The sequence below is a fragment of the Panthera uncia genome, chromosome C2 (assembly GCF_023721935.1).
Source record: "Panthera uncia isolate 11264 chromosome C2, Puncia_PCG_1.0, whole genome shotgun sequence".
NCBI classification, from domain to species: Eukaryota; Metazoa; Chordata; class Mammalia; order Carnivora; family Felidae; genus Panthera; species Panthera uncia.
The window spans coordinates 52,730,302-52,753,465 of record NC_064810.1 but is presented as its reverse complement, the minus strand read 5'-3'; the positions used below and the strand labels follow the sequence as shown (position 1 = coordinate 52,753,465).

General features: G+C 36.6%; 1 long non-coding RNA gene across 1 annotated transcript in view; it reads left to right on the top strand.

Moving 5' to 3' along the window:
* The window catches only part of LOC125920915 (uncharacterized), a 162,024-nt gene extending 145,106 nt beyond the window's left edge, over nt 1-16,918 (top strand). The window contains exon 4 of the long non-coding RNA XR_007457247.1: nt 15,555-16,918. This is a non-coding gene — a long non-coding RNA (uncharacterized LOC125920915). The remainder of the gene's footprint in view (nt 1-15,554) is intronic.
* The last annotated feature ends 6,246 nt before the right edge of the window (nt 16,919-23,164 follow it).

Here is a 23,164-nt window from a genome sequence, read left to right as displayed (position 1 = left end):
TGGTTAAATAATTTCTTCATCGGGGCACCTGGGTGGCTCAGTGGGTTGAGCTTCCGAGTTCATCTCAGGTCACGGTCTCACGGCTGGCTAGTGAGTTGAGCTAGGACCTCACTGCTGTCAGCACTGAGCTGCTTCTTTGGATCCTCTGCCTCCGTCTTTCTCTGCCCCTCCCTGGCTTGTGCTCTCTCTTTCAAAATTAAATTTAAAAACTGAAAAAAAAAAGTAATAATTTCCTCTCATAATCCTTAAAAGCAGGTTTGACATTTATCTTCTCTAAACATCATTACTTCAGCATGGGCAAATTCCTTCCTTCCTTTCTTTCTGATTAGCTTTTACAATCTCCTTCCCCCTTTTTTCTCCCCTCCCTCTGTTTCAAATAAAACCTCTCCTGAACAACAGCAACAATACAAGTAGCCATAAATATGTACATCTGGAGACTACAAAGAGGGAAAGTGTGGAAGGGATTTAGAAGTCAAATTTACATATTTATCACTTTTATTATCTTCACAAATAAATTTATTTAGTGTGTTCATATTATTAAAGGATAGAAAAAACCAATTACATTGAATGGCTAAGTGTTTTCTACTTAGCTTTAGTTTTTAGTTTTAATTTTCATTTTTTGATGAAGTTTTAGTATCTCATTTAATCTATAACAACTATGTTATATTACTGTCATTAACACTAGTGAAAAAAGTAATTTTACTTTAATCCATATTAATTCATTGACCAGAGGAGGTTAGATCATCATGGTTCTTAAGACTGAAATATCTAGTCCACTGCCTTTGGACAGTGTCCCTAGGACCGTTTATACAAGGCAACTAAGCACCAGATTTGGGGGAAAAAAAATTGTCCAAGCTCTAATCCAAATTCCTTCGTGATACATGAATCATCCTAAACTATTATTCAAATTTATCATCTAATCTCTGCTTGACCAATTGTAGTGGTAAGAAAATCACCATCCTGTTTTAAATAACTTAGTTAGAAATGTCTTCCTTGGGAGCACCTGGGTAGCTGAGTTGGTTAAGCATTATACCTTTGATTTTGGCTCCTGTCATGATCTCATGGTTTGTGAGAGGCACAGAGCCTCCTTGGGATTCTCCCTCTTCCTTTGTCTCTACACATCCCCGGCTCGCAGCACATCACTCCTCCCAAAATAAACAAAGAAACTTAAGAAAAAGAAATGTCTTCTTTATATTGACCTAAAATTGACTTGTTTCCTATCCCTGGTGATGCCAGTTATGTTGCCAAAAACTAGATGATGACCATAGTAAGGTGGTCAGGAGCAGATTTTTTATGGGGAGCACTTTCTGATATATTTCAATATTTCTTAGAGTTTTATGTATATGTATTATATTTGTTAGAAGTATTCAAATGAAGACATTGTTCCCTGTCACCAAGATTTGGATACTTCTTGCTGCCAGTGACTTCTACTTCATTTCAAATAGCAACAGTTGAGAATGACGCTGTATCAAGCATTTGCTCTACTTATTCTCCTTTGCTATTTTAATTGTCCATTAGGCTATGAACTTTTGCTGGCACAACTCCTGTTGGTCCTGCTCAGACATATATCTCTAGAATTGCACTGTCCTATATGGTAACCACTAGCCACATACATGTAGCTAAGTAAAGTTATATTAAAATTAATTAAAGTTATATTAAAATTTAGTTTCTCAGTCACACTGATCACACACCAACTCCTCAACAGCCACATGTGGTCAGTGACTACCATAATGGATAATGAAGATTTAGAACAGTTTATTCATTGCAGAAAGTTCTACCAGACAGCATTGATTTGGGGCCTAGCACTGGAAAAAGAAATAAATATTAACTGAATTAATTTATTCCTCAGTCTTTAGGAAGCAGAAATACCATTTATTTTGTCCTCATGATTGGGAGATGGATTTTGGCTGCCAATGTAGGAACATGTGGAAGAAGCCTTAATGCAATTGCTATCCCCTATAATCTACTTTCTAGACCACATAGGCAGCCAAGAATTATCGTATTCTAAGAAAGAAATCTCATGAGTCCTACTGAATATTGATAGGCATTCATGAAATGGTAATAGTAGTGGGGGCCTGTCTTAGTCTGTCTGGGTTGCCATAATGAAATACCACAGACCGGGTGGTTGTTAAGCAACAGAAATTTAGTTCTTACAGTTGTAGAGGCTACAAGCCCAGTATCAGGGTGATAGTATGGTCGTCTGAGGGTCCTTTTCTGGGTTGCAAATTACTCATTGTATCCTCACATGGCATAAGGGGCTAGGGAGGTCTGTAGGGCTTCTTTTACAAGGCACTAGTCCCATTCATGAGTATGCCACCCTCATCACCTACTCACATTACAATGACCTTACCACCTAATGCCAGTCACCTTAGGGGTTAGGTTTCAACATATGAATTTTGGGGAGACACATTCAGACCATAGCAGGACCTTTTAAAAATCATACTTTTGATTGAAATGTTTTGAGAGAAGTCAGAACTAAAAGAATTTAAACTTTCAATTGCCTTATGACAACCTTATGGCTACCTAAGTGAGATTGAGGGAATAGCTTTGAATCAAATATGTAAGTTTAACATCACGACAAAGGGACAATGGAAAAATAATTGTACAAGGAAGATGTTTTTGATTAAATATTTTTCTTTAACTTTCTCTGATTCTAGAATTTTTCCATTAAATTCTCAAAAGCTAGATCCAATTTAAGGGCTGTCACTCCATTTTTGGTTCACACTGTTTTCTTTAGATACAATACCACTCTGTAATATACAATATTGTGCACTAGCCACAAACCTGGAAAGTGTGGGATTTATTATTTTCTTGTCATTGATGAAATCCAGCCAAACATTAATATCTGTTCATGGTATAAACCTTTTTCCTTTTGGGGTATAATATTAAAACAAGGAGATGAGATTCTTTCAGCATGGTGCTTGTAGTTTCAACTGAAGTGAAGAGAATATCTCTTTAAGCCACAGATTGAGGAGAGGTATAATTGAAGCATGGCAATTTGAAGGAAAATGTTCATTAATCTTTCTCCTAATGTTCTTTTATCTAAGAAATTCTCTAATCAAGCAGAAATGTTAAATAAGAAAAAAATTGATAGAACGGGAGCCCTGAAGTCATGTAGTGAAAATTCTTCATTGGATAGAAGAGGATATGGAACCACCAGAGATCTATATCTCAGCAGCAAAAGTCCAGAATCCTTGACACTTACATGGATACTAGGGAAACACTTTTGAAATGCATTTTGTATCAACAAATATTTATTCAGAGTTTATAAGTGTCAAGCTTATGAGGGGTTTTATTCAAAGATGAGACAGATATAATTTCAAAGAACACATAATTGTGTTAATTTTTCCTGTCTCAGAGACGTGCTCTTTACCATCTACTCTTATCAAAGATAATAGGATTGTATATGACTTAAAGAATGTCTACTTCATCCTGTTTAATCGACATTTTATAAAATCACACTCATCAGACTTCAACAATAAAACACAGTATTTAACTAGTAATTGCTCTAAACATTTAGCAGAAATATGCCCTGGCAGAATTAGATTCATTATGTTTCCCTGGTGAAAGACTGGTCAACTAGAGAAGTTACTGACTTTTTACACTGCAGCTCTGAAACACAAGATGGCTATTTAGAGACCAATTTTGGCTGGAGAATGTGAAGATACTTTCATTCATTCATTCTTTCATTCAATAAATATTAATTATTAGATACTTAATTAAGTATTTAGACAATTAATTAAGTATTTAGACACTGAACTAGATGCTTGGGATTCAACAGTGAACAAAACAAACATTCTTGCTCTCCAGAAGCTAACACTTTATCAGAATGAGTTATAAAATTTTAAAAATACATTACATATAGTTTTCTACTGTGTTAGAAGATGATTATTGGCAAAGTATGTAAGTTGAAGAAGAGGAAGAATAACAAGAATGGTGGGTCAGTGGAGGGATCATATTTAAATAGATCAGAGTTGGCCTTACTAATATCTTCTAACAAATGCTTGAATAAGAGGAAATCAATTACGTTGAAATGTTGAAGGAGGTTCTGGACAGAAGAAACAACCAGTATTAGCCCTAATGGAGGAAGGTACCCAGTTTGTTTGAAGAGTAGCCAAGAGACCAAAGGGACTGGCATAGAGTGAGTGAGAGAGAGAACAAGCAGTTTCCAGGCCACACAAGATCATTGTGAGGACTTTGATCTTACTCAGAGTGAAATGTGGAGCTGTTTCAGGACTTTAAGCACAGAAGTGGCATGGGCATGAGTCACATTTTCACTTAAATGTTGTTGGAGAAAATTATGTTTATGTGAGCATCCAAAATAATCTTACGTAAATTGCATTTTAAAATAGGTATGAAGAAGAGGTGGAACTTCCATTCAAATTAAAGTTATATTGTTCATTCAATAATAAATGTTTATCAAACATACTGTATATGCCTCAGTAGGAACTTCATAGCAAAAAAATTTTATGTCATATTTAATGCTATTTCAAACATTTACTTAAAGTTTAGATACTTATTTCCTTTTCTTTCTTTCTTTCTTTCTTTCTTTCTTTCTTCCTTATTTTTTACTTAATTTATTTTTCTTAATTTACATCCAAGTTGGTTAGCATATAGTGCAACAATGATTTCAGGAGTAGATTCCTTAATGCCCCTTACCCATTTAGCCCATCTCCCCTCCCACAACCTCTCTAGCAACCCTCTGTTTGTTCTCCACATTTGAGAGTCTCTTATGTTTTTGTTCCCCTCCTTGTTTTTATATTTGCTTCCCTTCCCTTATATTCATCTGTTTTGTTAGACAGTCATATTTCTAATTAGATATTATCTGTGTGAAGCTATTCAGTAAGTATGTCTCTAAAGAAGATAGGTGAAATCTGACAAAAATCAGTCAATGCATTCAATGAGCCCATTGTTATTTGTATTTTCTATAAGAACCTGTTTTAGATGAAACTTAGCAAGAATTTACTGTGAGCAGATTTTCAATGCTACCTTTATGTCTACTCCAAAAGAAACTAAAGGAAAATAATTAGGTGGAAGAATGCCTTTAGGAAATGGGTAAGGACTACTCTAATTTTTTTTCTTAAAGGATCTATCTGCATATCTGGTTTATATCATTTATACCAAACACATATTGGGGAAAAATTATTTAAACCAAACTGAACCATCACCCACAGAGCAATCTGACAAAATGAATGTATTCTGAGACATCTGCAGATTGTTTTCATCTTGAATTTTTCTGTCAAGCCAATTTAGGATAACTCGCTATCATTAACATGACCACATAATTCAGGGAACGGAAGAAGCAAGTTTCTGCAAAGAAAATGTGTATAATACTAACACGTCCTTACTCAAAAATTTTTATTCCTTAAATATATTGTGCTTTCATAGCACTGTTTGCTCTGATCTGACTTCCTTAACATTGTTTTTCAAACACCTTTTCATTCCTTTTGTAAATTTTTACTCTTGCTACACAACAGAGCAACTTATTGAAAAAGACTAGTTAGTTGTAATTAGTTGCCTCCAGAACTCTGGGTTACAGACTTACTGCCTGCGTTTAAATTCTGGTTCCTCCATGGACTAGTTTGGAGATGTTGGGGAAATTTTTGAACCTTTCTTAACCTTATTTTCTCCCTTATAAAAAGTGATTATTATCACATGAGTCTCTAAGCATATTTCATATGAGGCAGTCTTTGTTGGTTACCTAGCACAATGCCTATTCCACAATAATTGCTGAGTAGATTTTAGGTATTAGTATGACCATCCATCTAGCAATTCATGTTACTTCACAGACTTAGATTAATTTTTTTTTCATTTTTAATGTTTATTTATTTTTGAGAGAGAGAGAGACAGAGTGGGAGCAGGGCAGGAGCAGAGAGAGAGGGAGACACAGAATCTGAAACAGGCTCCAGGCTCCTAGCTGTCAGCACAGAGCCTGACGCGGGGCTAGAACTCAGACTGCAAGATCATGACCTGAGCCAAAGTCGGACGCTGAACCGACTGACCCGCCCAGTTGCCCCTAGATTAATCTTTATAAAACATTACCATCTCAGAGAAAACGTTTTTCAAGAACTTCCCTCTTCTTATAGGATAAAATGCTTTTGTCTTAGACCTGTATTGTAAGTCTCTTTCGACCAGCACATCCCTATGGTCTAGAATAACCTAGACTCCAACTAGTTTTCAATGAATATATCCTATAGACTTTCTCAAAATCTATCCTGACAAGATGGATATGTACCCTCTTCTTCTTTTTTTTTTTTTAAGTTTATTTGAGAGAGAAAGCGAGCATGAGTAGGGGAGGGGAAGAGAGAGAAGGAGAGATAGAGAATCCCAAGCAGGCTCCACACTGTCAGCACAGAGCCGAATGCAGGGCTTGAACTCATGACCTGAGCCAAAGTCAAGAGCCAGACACTTAACCAGCTGAGCTACCTATGCACCTCTGCACTCTCTTCTTCAGCCAATCCCCTGCAATGTGCCTTACATAAGTCCACCTCCTTTTCGATACTCACACAATTACCCACACCTAAATTGGAGTTTTCTTTTTCCTCTGCAAGTCTAAATCTCATTTATCTTCAAGGGATGGGTCTAAATAAATTTCTTCTATGAATTAATGACTACCCTTCTGCCTTAAAAATCCACAGTACTTTATTGCCTTTCTGTTCATTTGTTATGCATCCTGTGTTGTCGTTTGGCTTTTTTGTTGTTGATCATTAATCCCCAGATACTTTGGAAGCTCCTAGAAATGCAGGACTATATTTCTCTATATAAACTATAGAACTTGGCACAATATGAGCTACTGAATCAAACCCAAATTTTGATCAATGTATTATTCTTAATACGATGATCTACATAGTGTGTACATTAAATTTAATCTTGGTGAAGTGATGAGTGAATTTTTTGGAAGGCAGTGCAGATATGTGTCATAATAAAAAGCAAGGGCACTGTATCATTCGGGCATTGATGATAGAAGTCCTGGAAAAGCTGTTTTATTAAAGAGATGGTAATCTTTTTTTATGAATAATATTTTAGGTATTATTGCTATAGCTTTATTTGGCACCAGGCAGATTCTGGTAGTCTAAGCCGATTGTGATCTCTAGGATAACTACTGTCATTAAGTTAGAAGCTTGCTGAATGTGTGTGTATGTAAGAGAGAGAGACAGAAAGAGAAAGAGATACAGAGAGAGAACGCTGTAAACATTTCTTCCCTCATTATGTGCCTGTGTAATAAATACTATATACAAAATAACATACATTAAATTTAAAACTTGATTAATGAAAGGACATTTTGACATGAAACCCACATTCTCAAAGAAGGTTAATAAGAAAGCCTCAAGTAATATATTTTAAAAATACATAGCTTGAGAATAAAATGTTGAAAAAAGTACTAGAAGATTATGTATTATATATATTTTTCATTTTCAGAAGAGTTGAACACACTTGCACTTCCTGCATCTACCAAATGCCCAAAGTTTCCCAATTTGGGATATTTTCCCATTTATCAAATTGCTTGCTAGAAATTAGAGATCTAATAAGTCTGTTGACCCTGGTTATAAAAACTCAGACTACTATACAGTGACGAGCCTAGTACTGTTTACTCTATATGTTAAATTCTTCTAATTGAAAAGACTTTTCTTTTGTGATGAAGTAAGGCATACTTTATTATAATGGAATACAATCTAAAGTTGTAAAGTGGGCTTAATTAGTGTGAATACTTCTTTCCAGTTGACTAGCATTATAATACTGGGTATAATAGACAAAGTACTGGACTCAGGAAACCTGTTTCTGTCTCACCTTTAGCTGTAACTAGCAGCTTAACTTTGGAAAGTCAGTTTAACCTGTGAGGAATGATGTTCCTTTGTCCATACTGAAAGACTATTTTTAATTTCTCTATCCAAATAGAACAATAATTACAGTGAGGATAAATTTTCAAGCATCTGTGTCTCCCTCCCTCCCAGTAAAAAAGCAGAGGAAAAAATGCAATGTACTGAACATGTAGGAACAAAACAGTTGGGAATTAGGATATATATACCGCTTTGTTCCATAGTCATTTAACATTTTCAGGGAATTATATGATTTTAATGGCTTTAACCAGGAAACCATTCAAATGTTTGACTAATTACTTATGTCTGCATTGATGATATAGTTTATCTCATTTGACATTAAATAATTTTGGTTACTTTTATGATGCTGCAAATTGAAGAAATAACCATATCCATTATTAACATTTTCCTAATACAAGCATACCTTGGAGATATTCCATGTTTGGTTCCAGACCACCAAAATAAAGCAAATATTGCAATAAGGCAGATGAATTTTTGGTTTCCCAGTGCATATAAAAGTTATGTTCACTCGGGGCGCCTGGGTGGCTCAGTCGGTTAGGCGGCCAACTTCGGCTCAGGTCATGATCTCGCGGTCCGTGAGTTCTAGCCCTGCGTCGGGCTCTGTGCTGACAGCTCAGAGCCTGGAGCCTGCTTCATATTCTGTGTCTCCCTCTCTCTGACCCTCCCCCGTTCATGCTCTGTCTCTCCCTGTCTCAAAAATAAATAAACGTTAAAAAAAATTTAAAAAAAAGTTATGTTCACTCTACTATAGTCAATTAAGTGTGTAATGGCATTACATCTAAAAAAATATGTACATAATTTAAAAATACTTTATTGTTAAAAAATGCTAACCATCATCTGAGCTTTCAGTGAGTCATAGTCACTGATCACAGATCATCACAAAAATATAATAATAGTAACGCAAACGTTTAAAATATTGTGAGAATTACCAAAATGCCACACAGAGACACCACTGAGAAGATGCTCTTGGAGAAATGGTGGGGCTAGACTTGCTCGATGCGGTGTTGCCATAAACCTTCAAAAAACAGAATATCTGTAAAGTGCAATGAAGTGCAATAAAACCAGGTATGCCTGTAACTTTTTAACCTAATATAATTCAAGTTATAGCTTTATTTTCATTTTAAATCTTAAACACTAGTGATTGCTATTGTCCCTGGGTTATGCTTTTCAAAATTCAATTCTAATGGTAGGCATCAACTACTTTTCCCAAAGCATTTGTTCTGTTTAAGTTTTGTTTTTATTAGTTTTCACAAATAATCATTTATCTTGTGGTCATTGTTGATTAATTTTAAACTCTTAAAATGGATTAAACCTGGACTATATATTGAAATATGTTACATTTAACTGATATAATTTCATATTCAATAATTTAAGTTTTAAATACATGCTTCAATATAGAGATTTTCTTATGAATTTATCCTATTCCCTAATAATCTATCTTATAGATGCATTCACAGAGACAGGCAATAATATAAATAGTTCTAATTATGTGACAACTATATTACATAACAAGTTATAATATATAATAATTACAAATAAACGTATCCATAAATATCTAAATATAAATTCATATGAGTATATCTGAAAGTATCAGTCAAAAAATTAACAATTTATTTCTCCATTTTAATTGGACTATCCAAATGACTTTTCTTTTTTTTTTTTTTATAGTTTATTGATTTATGTTGACAGCACAAGCAGCACAAGCAGGTGAGGGGCAGAGAGGACAGACAGAATCTCAAGTAGCTTCTGTGCCATCAGCACAGAACTCGAAGTGGGGCTTGAACTCACTAACCGTGAGATCATGACCTGAGCCCAGATCGAGTAGGATGCTCAACCAACTGAGTCACCCAGGTGCCCCCCCAAATGACTTTTGAAGATAGGAATTTGGCTGCATCAGCTTAGAAATGGAGTAGACTTTAATCTTTCTCCTATCATTTCCTATATTATTGTAACTTCTCCTATATTATTTTTTTACATTATTTCTCCTATATTATTTAAATATTTTAGGGGTGCCTGGGTGCGCAGTCGGTTAAGTGGCTTACTCTTGATCTTGGCTCAGGTCATGATCTCATGGTTCATGAGTTCGAGCCCCATATCGGGCTCTGCAGTGGTGGCACAAAGCCTGTTTGGGATTTTATCTCTCTTCTTTTCCCCTCCCCAGCTTGTGCTCTCTCTCTCTCTCCTTAATAAATAAATAAATAAACAAACAGAAATGTAAATATTATGAGAATAAATTATTTTCATAATTAAACAACATTATTATCACCGAATCAAAACTTTTGCCTTTTTTTCCTAGGGGTAAGGGAATTCTAATAGATATGAAATAAAAATTCTTACTTCATGAAATAAAAAGGCAGGAATTACATTCCAGGATTTTTATCATAGTAAGAATAAAAGGTGAAGGCTTTAACAGTGTGAATTTGTTGTGTTCACCATTCACAGAAAAGAATATGGTTGGCACTTTTTGACATTTTCATAAGAGGACTTTAAAACTATGCAATTTTGTAAATTTAGAATGACATGTGAAAGCATATCCTTCTGTATAATTGTGTGGTTTTGTTGTGCTACTGTCAGGTTCGATCGACACTTAGTAATTAGGTGTTGGGACATAAAGGATGGTGGGTTTTTTTAAGTAGCTTGGCACAGGTGGAAATTTTCAAATCTCCTCTCAGAATGCCTGAATAGAACATCATGATCATAAACTATCTTTTTCCACTTTCTTTGATTCAAAGAAGTGGTCTCTATGTTACAAAGGCAACTTATTAAAAAGTAAGAACACCAAATCTCTTTGAATATAAATTAAAAGTCACTCTGACCAAAATATTGATCTGCTCTCCTAATAGCATTTAGAAGCAAAATTTCATTTTAATCAGACTATTCATATGAACCTATTCTACTTGCACAAATACCTTATTAATGCTGAATATATTACTTATCAATGTCAAACAGTATCCATATTACATAGGAAATAGGGTTTCTATTACTTTATGAATAAAAAAAGAAAGAAATCACTCTACAACCTCTAATGTGAGCGCAGGAAATAACCAATTCCTTTTTAAGACTTATACTTAAGCACATTAAGTTAATGATCCCTAAAATTCTAGAACAGAAGCCAAAACATATTATATATGTTTTTGGACAGATGTGTGATGTGATTATGTGGATAATTCTAATGAATTCCATTTTTTTGTGTCTAAAGTAAAATAATATATTTACCATTTGAAATGCTGGCAAAAATTTTTGGGGGTGTCGCCTGGGTGGCTCAGTCGATTAAGTGTCTGACTTTGGCCAGCCCCTACCCGCTTGCGTGCTCACTCTTTCTCTCTCTCTCTCAAAGATAAATAAACTTAAACAATTTTTAAATAAAAAATCTTGATGGGGAAGAACTATCTCTACACGTTTTCCCATCTTATTATTTTAAGATCCTTATTAACTTAATTTTTCTTTGACAAAAGAACTTCCATAAAATCATCTTTTCTCTCATTTTTTTAAAACTTTTTTTAACGTTTTATTTATTTTTGAGACAGAGAGAGACAGAGCATGAACGGGGGAGGGGCAGAGAGAGAGGGAGACACAGAATCGGAAGCAGGCTCCAGGCTCTGAGCCATCAGCCCAGAGCCCATGCGGGGCTCGAACTCATGGACCATGAGATCGTGACCTGAGCCAGAGTCGGCCGCCTAACCGAGCCACCCAGGTGCCCCTTTTCTCTTATTTTCAATACTTTGCCTTTTGTGTTGGCTTTCAAAAGCCACAGGAAATACTTTCATTATAATGTTTGTGCTGTTGTGACAAACATATATTTCAAGTTTTCTGGTTTCTCACTTTCTTTTCTTTATCACTACATTAGGAAGACATGCCCATATATTACTATTTTCATCTGTTGATGAAATCTTCTCCAATGTTTCTTGACATTCTGTCTAAATAATCACTAGGAAAATAATTTTTAGAAATTGCTTAAGTATTTAAAAATCATATAAGTCTAGTAGCATTTTGAAAACTTTTATTTATGATATGTAAAATTGATTGTAGTGATTTTCTGATAGGTTCAAATTGGACCATAAACATATTTTTTGTTAATCATTTATTTGGAAATTGAAAAAGATAAATTGTATTTCATATGAGGTACACTGAATTCATATTTCGTATGAGAAAGCTAAGGTTGGACAAATTAGGGGAGAAAAGAGAAAAATGAATTAATGTTTTTTGGGTACTGGTTGGAAACTCAGAATGGTATCTGAAGGTAGAAATAACATGAAATTCAATTAAGTGCTGTAAAAAGGTCATGTTAGTTTTTAAAACTTTTGTTTTCTTCAAATGACTGTTGAGTTTTCTCCTTCTGCCATATTCCAAATATTATATGCTTAATTTGAGCTTTCATTGAAAAATCACTTTAAGATGATGTATTATGCTAGAAAACATTTTACTGGGGTGCTTGGGTGGCTCAGTTAGTTAAGCCCAACTCTTGATCTTGGTTCAGGTCATGACCTCAAGGTTCATGAGATTGAGCCCTGCATTGGGCTGTGTGCTGACAGAGCTCAGAGTCTGCTTGGGATTCTCTTTCTCCCACTGTCTCTCCCCTCTGCTCCTCGCATGAGCTCTCTCTCTCTCTCTCTCAAAAATAAATAAATAAAAATGTAATGAAAAGAAGGAAAACATTTTGTTTCAAAAAAGGTTTACTTCTTTAGAGAACCAGAATAATAGAATAATGACATAAAGAAGGATGCGAAAGAAAAAAAAAAAGGCTTACCTGCTTGCTGAGAGGTTTGGATTCTGATGCAACAAGCTGGACCTGATTTCAAACATGTCTTTATCCATATATGCACCTTTATTTACTCACCTGTAAAATACCTAAATTGGATGATTTTTGAGTATCCTTACAGCCCTAAGATATTACATCTCTATAATGCCAAGTGTCTTTGGGAGTCAATATGATTAGTAGATTCTCATGTAGGTTCTATTTAGATAGTAAGGTTTTAATGCCTGTGGATTGATCACTAATGCTCATTATGATATGTGGGAGTTTCATTCATTCATTGACTATTTACTGAGTACCTACTGAGGTTTAGTCTCTGAGCTATGTATGTATGCATGTTCATCTACTATCTTATCATCTCACAAAAATGGTGAAGGATAAAACTTCATATGCCATTTAAAGTCAGAAAGATATATAGTAATAACTCAAGTATAATAATTTTGAATTACCACAGATCAGTAAATTATATTATGTTCATTTACTAATTTGTAACTTGTGAAAACACTTTTACATATTAAAATTTTTCCATTTTCACAATGTTATGAGGAAGTCATAACACAGACACATGCACACACCCATATGCACATGTAAGAAACTGACATACAGATCATGCCCTACATCATATAATTAGAAGACACCCTAGACAAACTAGAATTCTCACTCCCAGACCAGTGATCTTTTCAAAATATATTTTAGTTGCTTCTCATGAATACTGGGAAAGGAAAAACATCCCTAGTGTTGATTACTTTGGCACTCCCATGGAAGTTTTTAAGAATTGAGAGTATTTGCTTTCAAATTTCTGTAATTTGTGCTATACAGTTTATTGATATATTACTCTACATGAGTTTGAAAATAACATATGCATCTATCCTTTATTGATATACTTAGAGTTTGAAGTATGCCTAGTGTTTGGTGTGCACTAGAGTATGGGAAAACATGATCCTAATTAAATTCAGCTTCTATGGAGAGACACTGAACTTCTTTTTCAGTTTACTAGTGTCCTTTTTATGGTATAATGTACCAACTGTGAGGGTATGGTAGACATTGTGACCCCTCCTTACCCACCTACCTTACCCAGTATCTCATCTCCTACTCTAAGGAGCTTGTATACAATGACTAGTCAACACAGAGATAGAAAGTCGTGGTTCTTGTTAAAACTTATGACTCTGAAGGGTTATCAAAGCTTCAGAGCTCCCTGTGAGACCAGCTGAGATCTTTTGTGAGACAGCATCACAGTCCAAGCTTTCCTTCTTTTCAATCCTGTATCCTTTACTTTTCCATAGACATTGATATTGAGAGCAATCCCCAGTAAACTTCGTGCTTGTAGGTCTTTGTATATAATTTGTTTTGGGGGTAACTATTTACTCAGGAAAGGGGAATACCCAACCATTTGGACTTGTGTTCATAGGGTCTAAGTTGACATTGATACCAAAGCATTTCCATACCCTTTCTGTTAGAGTGTAAGGATATGGAAGCAAAATAATAGAGTCTCTAGTGCAGGTCTGGCTCACATTGTGTTCACTCGTCCATGGAACTACCTAACTGTCATTTTCCTAGCCCCTGATGTATAATTGACAGGGATAGTTTTGCTAGTGGACACAATGTCCACATTGGTTTCTTGGCCTGCAGGGAAAGAGGGCTTCTAGTGGGGAAGGGAAAATGGAAGTCTCTGAAATTGTCTCTTCCTCCCAGACAAAATGCTAAATGAAATTCACTTTTGCAACATGAAAGGAATGGTAGACACTGGTGCAAACTTAAAACACCTAACAGAGTATTAGGCCCTTTCTTCGTTCCATTTAATTCACCAGCCTAGCCCCTAGGAAAACCATCTAGATCCTGAAGGATAGCATAGACTATCACTAATGCAACCAAATAATAGACTCACTTGCAGATGCTGTGTCAGATGTGGTACCTTTGCTAAAATAGGTTAACTTGGCCCGAGGTACATGATATGTGGCCATTGGTCTGGCAAATATGTTCTTTTTCATTCCTCTCAAAAAAACATTATCAGAAAATTTATTTCCTTCAAATCGAAAAGAATATACACTAATGTCTTTCCCCAGAACTATGTGAAAGTCCCCACCTTCTGTTATAATAAAGTGTGATGAGACCTGAATCATCTGGACATCATAATAAACCTTTCACTACTACCCTATATTGGTGACATCATGTTAATCAGATTGTAAAAGCAAGAGTAACAAGTATGTTATATGTGTTTCTATTCCAGAGGATGGGAAGATTCAGGGGTTTGTCATATCAATATTGAGGGGTTCAATGGCCAGACATATGTTAATATATATAAAGTAAAGGACAAATTATTGTCTCTGATATCTCTCCCCATGAATAAGAAAACACAACATTGGGTAGGCCTATTCAGGTTCTAGAAACAGCATATTCCACATCTTGAAAAACTGTTCTCCCCATATAAAGTATGATATGAAAAGCTTCTAGCTTTGAATTGATATAAAAAAAGGTTTCTGTAGTCAGTTTAGGCTGTAGGACAAACAGCTCTGCGTCTTGGGCCTTATGATGCATTTGGAGTTACCTGTGGGGAGGAAAATGTCAGATGGGGAAAAAAAAGATGTCACATGGAGTGTTTGGTAAGTCCTAGTAGGAGAAACACAATATTGTTTATTCTGGAGCAAGGCTCTGCACAATATTTTATGCCTTTTGGGAAATATTTCTTCTTTTAAGTCACTGGACACTGGTAGAGATAGAATGCCTCACCATGTGGTCATCAAATGACCGTGTGGTCAGAGATTCCCTCATGAGTAGATCTATGGTTAAGATAAGTAGGTTCTATTCTTGTGCCAGTACCATACTGTCTTGATGATTACAGCTTTGTAGTATAGCTTGAAGTCTGAGATTGTGATGCCTCCACCTTTGGTTTTCTTTTTCAAGATTGCTTTGGCTATTTGGGGTCTTTTCTGGTTCCATACAAATTTTAGGATTATTTGTTCTAGCTCTGTGAAGAATGCTGGTGTTACTCAATGGAACAGAATAGAGAACCTAGAAATGGACCCACAAACGTACAGCCAACTAATCTTTGACAAAGCATGAAAGAATATCCCGTGGAATAAAGGCAGTCTGTTCAGCAAGTGGTGCTGGGAAAACTGGACAGCGACAGGCAGAAGAATGAACCTGGACCACTTTCTTACACCATACACAAAAACAAACTCAAAATGGATGAAAGACCTAAATGTAAGACAGGAAGCCATCAAAATCCTTGAGGAGAAAGCAGGCAAAGACCTCTTTGATCTTGCCCGCAGCAACTTCTTACTCAACACGTCTCAGGAGGCAAGGGAAACAAAAGCAAAAATGAACTACTGGGACCTCATCAAAATAAAAACCTTCTGCACAGCAAAGGAAGCAATCAGCAAAACTAAAAGGCAACTGACAGAATGGGAGAAGATATTTGCAAACGACATATCAGATAAAAGGTTAGTATCCACAATCTATAAAGAACTTATCAAACTCAACACCCCAAAAACAAATAATCCAGTGAAGAAATGGGCCAAAGACCTGAATAGACACTTCTCCAAAGAAAACATCCAGATGGCCAACTGACCCATGAAAAAATGCTCAACATCACTCATCATCAGGGAAATACAAATCAAAACCACAATGAGATACCACCTGACACCTGTCAGAATGGCTAACATTAATAACTCAGGCAACAACAGATGTTGGCGAGGATGCAGAGAAAGAGGATCTCTTTTGCATTGTTGGTGGGAATGCAAGCTGGTGCAGCCACTCTGGAAAACAGTATGGAGGTTCCTCAAAAAACTAAAAATAGAACTACCCTATGACCCAGCAATGTCACTACTAGGCATTTATCCAAGGGATACAGGTGTGCTGTTTCGAAGGGACACATGCACTCCCATGTTTATAGCAGCACTATCAACAATAGTCAAAGTATGGAAAGAGCCCAAATGTCTATTGATGGATGAATGGATAAAGAAAGTGTGGTATATATATACAATGGAGTATTACTTGGCAATCAAAAAGAATGAAATCTTGCCATTTGCAACTACATGGCTGGAACTGGAGGGTATTATGCTAAGTGAAATTAGTCAAAGAAAGACAAAAATCATATGACTTCACTCATATGAGGATTTTAAGAGACAAAACAGATGAACATAAGGGAAGGGAAACAAAAATAGTATAAAAACAGGAAGGGGGACAAAACAGAAGAGACTCATAAATATGGAGAACAAACTGAGGGTTACTGGAGGGGCTGTGGGAGGGGAGATGGGCTAAATGGGTAAGGGGCATTAAGGAATCTACTCCTAAAATCATTGTTGCACTATATGCTAATTTGGATGTAAATTTTAAAAAATACAAAATAAAATTAAAAAAGAAAGATAAGTAGGTTCATCAGGAATTCATTATAAAATGGAAGTAGAACATCTGAAATCTGGTATAAGCAATGCCCAAAGACACAAGTTCAGCCTGTGTCTTAAGCAGATGTCTGAGACCTTCTCTGACTCCACTACTACTAAACCTTTTACTACACCATCACCACCACCCACACCACCCCAAACCCTCATGAGCCATGTCATTCTCTTTAGCAGCAGAATCTCTGAGTCAGCTTACGGTTGTGGACACGTGGAATTTGGAACAGGAAAAAGCAGAGCTTGGTTCATAAATATGTTGGCTTAATGTGTTGGTTGAGCAAAAAAAATGGCCATAGCTTTGCTACAATCCCTCTCTGGGGATTGGAAGAAGTGAGAGCCAATGGAGACAGTGGTTAGGGAAAACCTGATTAGCAAGCTGAAGCTGGTAAACCTATTCATCCACTCTATGAGGAAAGAGAAGTGGCTTCGAATTAGAATATATAGAGATTCATGAGCAATAGTGGATGGCTTGACTAGATGGCCAGGGGTCTGGAAGGAGAAAGAATGGAAGATAGGGAACAAGGAGTTCTAGGGCAAAGGCTTACTAGGTGAACTTAGGGGAGTGGGCACAGACTGAAAATTTTTTCATTGCATGCTGTTACCACCGGAGAGACAACACCCGTCATGGAAGAGGGACTAAACAGTCAAGTAGATAAAATGACTTAGCCAATTGATGTCAGCCAACCTCTGTCATTGTCCACTCCAGTGCTTACACAATGGGTGCATGGATGTAGAAACCATGATCTCAGGGATGGAAGCTATGCATGGACCCAGGATCATGGACTCATACTCATCAAATCTGATCCTGCTGCTACCACTACTGAACCTCAACCTGTCAGCAATGGAGACAACGAGTCCTTAATATAGCACCACCCCTCAAGAAAACAAAGACACTTGGTGGTGTGTTGACCATATTGGACCCCTTTTATTCTGCAATGGCAGTGACTCATTTTAGCAAGAACAGAAATATTTTCTGAGTATGAGCCTGCCTTTCCTGACTGCAGGATGTCAATATAGCACCACTATCCAAGGGCTTACAGAGTGATGTACCAGGTCAGGATCTTACTTAATATCATGTCATATCGAGACCCTCATTTTGTAATAAAAGAGGTAGGGGAGTGGACACATTCCCATGAGATCCACTGCCCACATTATGCAGTATACTACCCAGAAGCTGTCATTCTGACAGAGCAAAAAAAGGACTTATGAAGACAAACTAAAGTGCCAGCTAGAAGATTCCTTGAAGGCTGGGGCACCATCCTCCAGGATGCAGTGTACAGATGAAATCGTGAATTGGCCAACTTTTTCTGGAAAGAAACAGATAATAAATATTTTAGGTTTTGCAGGCCATGTGGTCTCTCTTGCCACTCTATTGTGAAAGTAGCCTTAAATACTCTGTAAATGAGTGGGTGTGGCTGAGTTCCAATAAAACTTTATTTACATAAATAAGCAACAGGATGGATTTGACCCAAGGGCCATAGTTTGCCAACCTCTACACTCAATCAGTGTCCTTAATAGTTAGAATATATGAGTTCAAGATCAAGGGAGGGAAGTAAGTGTGGCCCCATTATGATCACTCCTGGTGATCATCTTGGGAATTTGTGTTTTCTGTTTGCATGGCTCCGTGCTTTATAGATTTAAAAGTCTTAATACCCAAGGGGGATTACATGTATGAGGGGACACATAAAAAGCCCTTTGCATATAAGCTATCACCTTGGGTGTCACCTGGGCTTTCACCTGGGGTAAAAGACAAGTACACAGGAGGAGCAGTCAGCATCCTGGCAATGAACTGATTCACATAATCAGGAGGGTGTAAAGTTGCTGTTACTCAATTAGAACAAGGAAGTCTGTATTTGGCTGCCAGGTGACCTACCTGTATACTTCTTAGTTTCCCTTACCTTATTTTAACAATAAATGGACAAGTGCAACAGCGGCAGTCTGGGAAGGGCATAGTACCCACAGATCCAAGACCAGCAGAAATGCTAACTGAAGAGAGGGGAATCTAGAGTAGATTATGCAGGAGGGAGATGGTAAGCATCATTTAGCCCTAAGATCACCGCTGTAATATCATGGGTTTTATTCATGCCACCAACCTTTTTCTTACAAGTCTGATGCAGTAAAAGAGACCCATCATAACCACAAATCTAACTGCTCTAGTCAAAATACTTATGAAGGAGTAAATATGACCAGTACAAGGGATATACTGTAGTGGGTGCTGTTCTGTAAGACCTGGATCTTGCTTTAAAATGGAGGTATTTATTGCTATAACTTTCTGGAGATATGACCAGCTAACAAACCTCAGCTCTTGGTCCTGTCTGTAGATTGCTCTGGGCTTCCTAGTCCAAAATCACATCTCCCTCTAATGAGCAGCTTGCATCCAAGCATCCAATAATTGGTCAATGCAAGAGTGTATAGGGACTGGTACCCTCATCACAATGCAAAACAACTTCAAAAGGTCCCTTGGTGAAATCCTATGCAGCCTAATATTCTTCCTTATCCAGTACTGCTTCTTATCCTTCCTTTCCATCGCATCCCTTCCTTTCCCCAAGTGTTGATCCCAGGAGCTCTCCCTAATAAATTTCCTGCCTAATATCCAATCACAAAATCTTATTGACAGGGAATCCTACCTGCAGCAGGGAGATATAAATGTCTACCAAGCCCCCAAAATAATTTGCTTCAAATCTGACAAAGAAATGACAAGAGTTCCCTCCTGATGCCAGAGGCCTCCTCTCTTGAATCTGCTGGTCTGTTTTTAATGTAGTGCTCCCTGATGGACTCCCAATTAACAGTACTGCACCTGGGAGTGCTAGTGATGATTTAATGAGCACCGTCTTTGTTCATATGTGGAACTGTCAAAATGAAGAGTTCTCGTGGAGGCTGACTTGCTTGATTACAGCTCCAGTGATGTTCCTGGATAAACTGACTGCATCAAAGCTTAAAAGTACTTCCACATAAGGAAACTGGATAAGGGATACATAGGATCTCTCCATATTTATTTTTTTACAACTGCATGTCAATCTGTAATTGTCTTGAAATAAAACATTTAATTTTAAAAAGTCCCCTAAAATAGGATTTCTAGCTCTCCTCCCCCAACAGAATAAGTTTATTCTTTTACTGGGAAGTGTCTTCTGTATTAAATGGCTATCCATCCATGATTCATCATAGTTGGATTCAGACTGAAGACTCTGGGGCCTTTTACATGGCTTTGTTTGTTGTTTCAGTTTCCCCTTGAGGAGAGTCAGGGTCCTCTTCTGCAAGAGACTTAACTGTAGATAAGTCAATTGCTTTCCAGTCATGCTTCGAGAGCCTCCATATATGTCCATAAGGTATTGGAGGATATTATGCAATTAACTGAGAAGTTCTGAAGGAGTTCATATTCACACATTTTTAATATTTGCTCATATGGATCAGTTTATATGAATGAGACCTACTTTTAAAGTACATGCTGCTTTTGAGAGCTGTGCTATTTAAAGGTATTCTATAGGATCTTCTTAGATTGACTCTCTTGAGGCTGTGTTTTAGAAAATGGAAAAGATAATACTAAATGAAATTGAAAAATGGAGGAAAAACAAACTTATGAAGAATATATTCACAATCTAATAAATTAGGCTGCAAAATACAAAGTTGGAAAGAAACTGTATTGGTGCACATCCAATCCAATTATTAAGCCATCCAATTATTAAAGTCTGTTTCCTACCAGGAAACAAATAGGGCCCACAGTGCATCAGGGAGTAGTCTAAGCACAATGTAACTCAGTGCTCATGTACAGCATTGTAGGTACCTGAGTGCATGGGAAGGCTTTGAAACAGACTGGTAACACTGCCTACCACCTCAGAAGAGCATTTCCTTTGAAGAATTACATTGCTTGCCCCAAGGTTTTTAACACCCCTTTCAAGCTCAATACTTGAGGTTTATTGTTTGCATTTAAAATCTAGTTAAACCACTGGAGCTATGGTTGCTAGGAAACCAGTATTATTTGGAAGCCGCTTCACCATCTCTTTTGTAGTCACACCCTTAATTAGGAAGAGCCATCAGATTGCACAGTTTTAACTCCCATATTTCCCACTCTGAAAGGTCACTGAGACTAAAGACCACACTTCCAGCATTTTCCACTTCTTTATATTCAAAAACCATTTGTGTAATACATTCCTTTGTGATCTTGATTAAATTGTCTTCATTAAAGAGACCTCATCCTTTGCCACTTCACTTAGCATTTCCTAAATTCTCCTTATGCAGTTTTCCATTATGAACAAAGCAGTTCCCCCAACCTCCCCCGCCCCATGCAGGGGAAATTGTTCATTTAGGAGAACAACTAAAGGGTTAACATTTACTGTTAGCACTTGGCATGCCAGAGTCCTTTAGGGGAGAGCTAATTATTTAAATAAATCACAGTAGTTATTTTTTTGTTTTTTTGTTTTTGTTTTTTGGCTCCTTTTTTTACAATGACAAAATTTTGGGTCCATTGGACAGGTATTTCCAGTCTGGGCACTTAGGATAGTTTCTTTGTTGCCTTTTCTTCTTTTTACCTCCCCTCTAAAATAATGTTATTTTCTCAAGTTGTTGGGCTGTGACGCTACCAATTTCCTGAAATGGTGGGAACATGATCTTCCAATTCAATATTCTTAAAAGGTTGGGCAGAGCTTAATAGCCTGAGAAAGTACTATCAGCAAATTACGCATGCCTTCATCTGTACCAGTCACTCAGATTGCAGGATTCAGATTAGCATTTACCCAGGGCATAGACGAAAGAGATTATAAAGGCATTTGATATATTTCACATCTCCTTATTATTAACTTTCTGAATTTTCAATAAAAGATATCTGGGAACATGTTCCAAGGCCACACTTAATACATGGCATGTGACGAGAAAGCTGGGCAGTTTGCTAGTGTTTCAGGGTATCAGAGAGTAGTTTATTTATCCAACAATATGTGTTGGCACCTAACAGGAGCTTTGCTAGTGGCCAAGGGTAAAAGCAAAAAGCAATTATTCTTCCTTTGCTAAAGGATCTCTTTCTCCAGTTAAAGGGGAAAAAAGGACATGTGTACAAGTAGCATATGAAAACCTCAGGGTGCCTGGGTGGCTCAGTCGGTTAAGTGTCTGACTTTGGCTCAGGTCATGATCTCATGGTTCGGGGGTTCCAGCCCTGCGTTGGGCTCTGTGCTGACAGCTCAGAGACTGGACCCTGCTTTGGATTCTGTGTCTCCCTCTCACTCTGCTCCTCCCCCACTCAGGCTCTATCTCTTTCTCTCTCAAAAATAAATAAACACTTAATTTTTTTTTAAAAAAAGCATATAAAAACCTAAGAATATATTTATTGAGGGCAAGGACTATTTGCACCCCCAAACTAAGTAAGAGGCTACACAAATATCATGCTTATCCTGGACTGCCATATATTGTATAATCACAACCTAATAAAATTATTTGAACCACATAAAAAATGAAAACTATCTTAACAAGCATTTATCTCCCTCAAATATTCACCTTAAGAGCTTATATGACTCTTCCTATGAAATCAACATCTCTCAAAATATTTCTGAACACTTCTTTGTAAATTGCCTTCAAAGTCTGTCACTCAGCTTTTGAGTATCCTATATCATGGCATATTTGCAGTCTTTGAAGTTGGATTTGGGTGTTGGAAACACCCATGCCTGAATGCCACTGAAAGACAAGTCTGATGTGTATTATGGGTGATCCTTTAGTATAGTTTTATTATAAAACTAATATGTGATTCAAAAGTAGTGAGATGTTAAATGATTTTATATGTCTTAGAAATCAGTCCCTCTTACAAAAACAAATAATAAAAATATTTTTCTAATTGATAATGTGGCTTAAATAAGTACATGTGAAATTGGCACTTTTATGCATATAGCAACTGTACTTTTGCTCACCAACTATATTTAATCTTCTAATAGACTCACTAATTTAAAAATGGTAATATTTTTCACTTTGTTCTGGCTATTAGGAGGCTCACAGCCAAATTAATAACATTTGAAGAAATTAAGTATGCATTTTTGGATAAACTTTACCTCAATCTAACTTTCCATTTTTCCCCTTGTTCATTCTTATGATCTATTTCTATGGTATTACAGTAAGTTAAGTTTCTGAAATTATTTCAAATCTCTCTGAAAAAGAAAGTTGGGTATAAATATTTATATTCTTCTTCACTTCGATGTTTT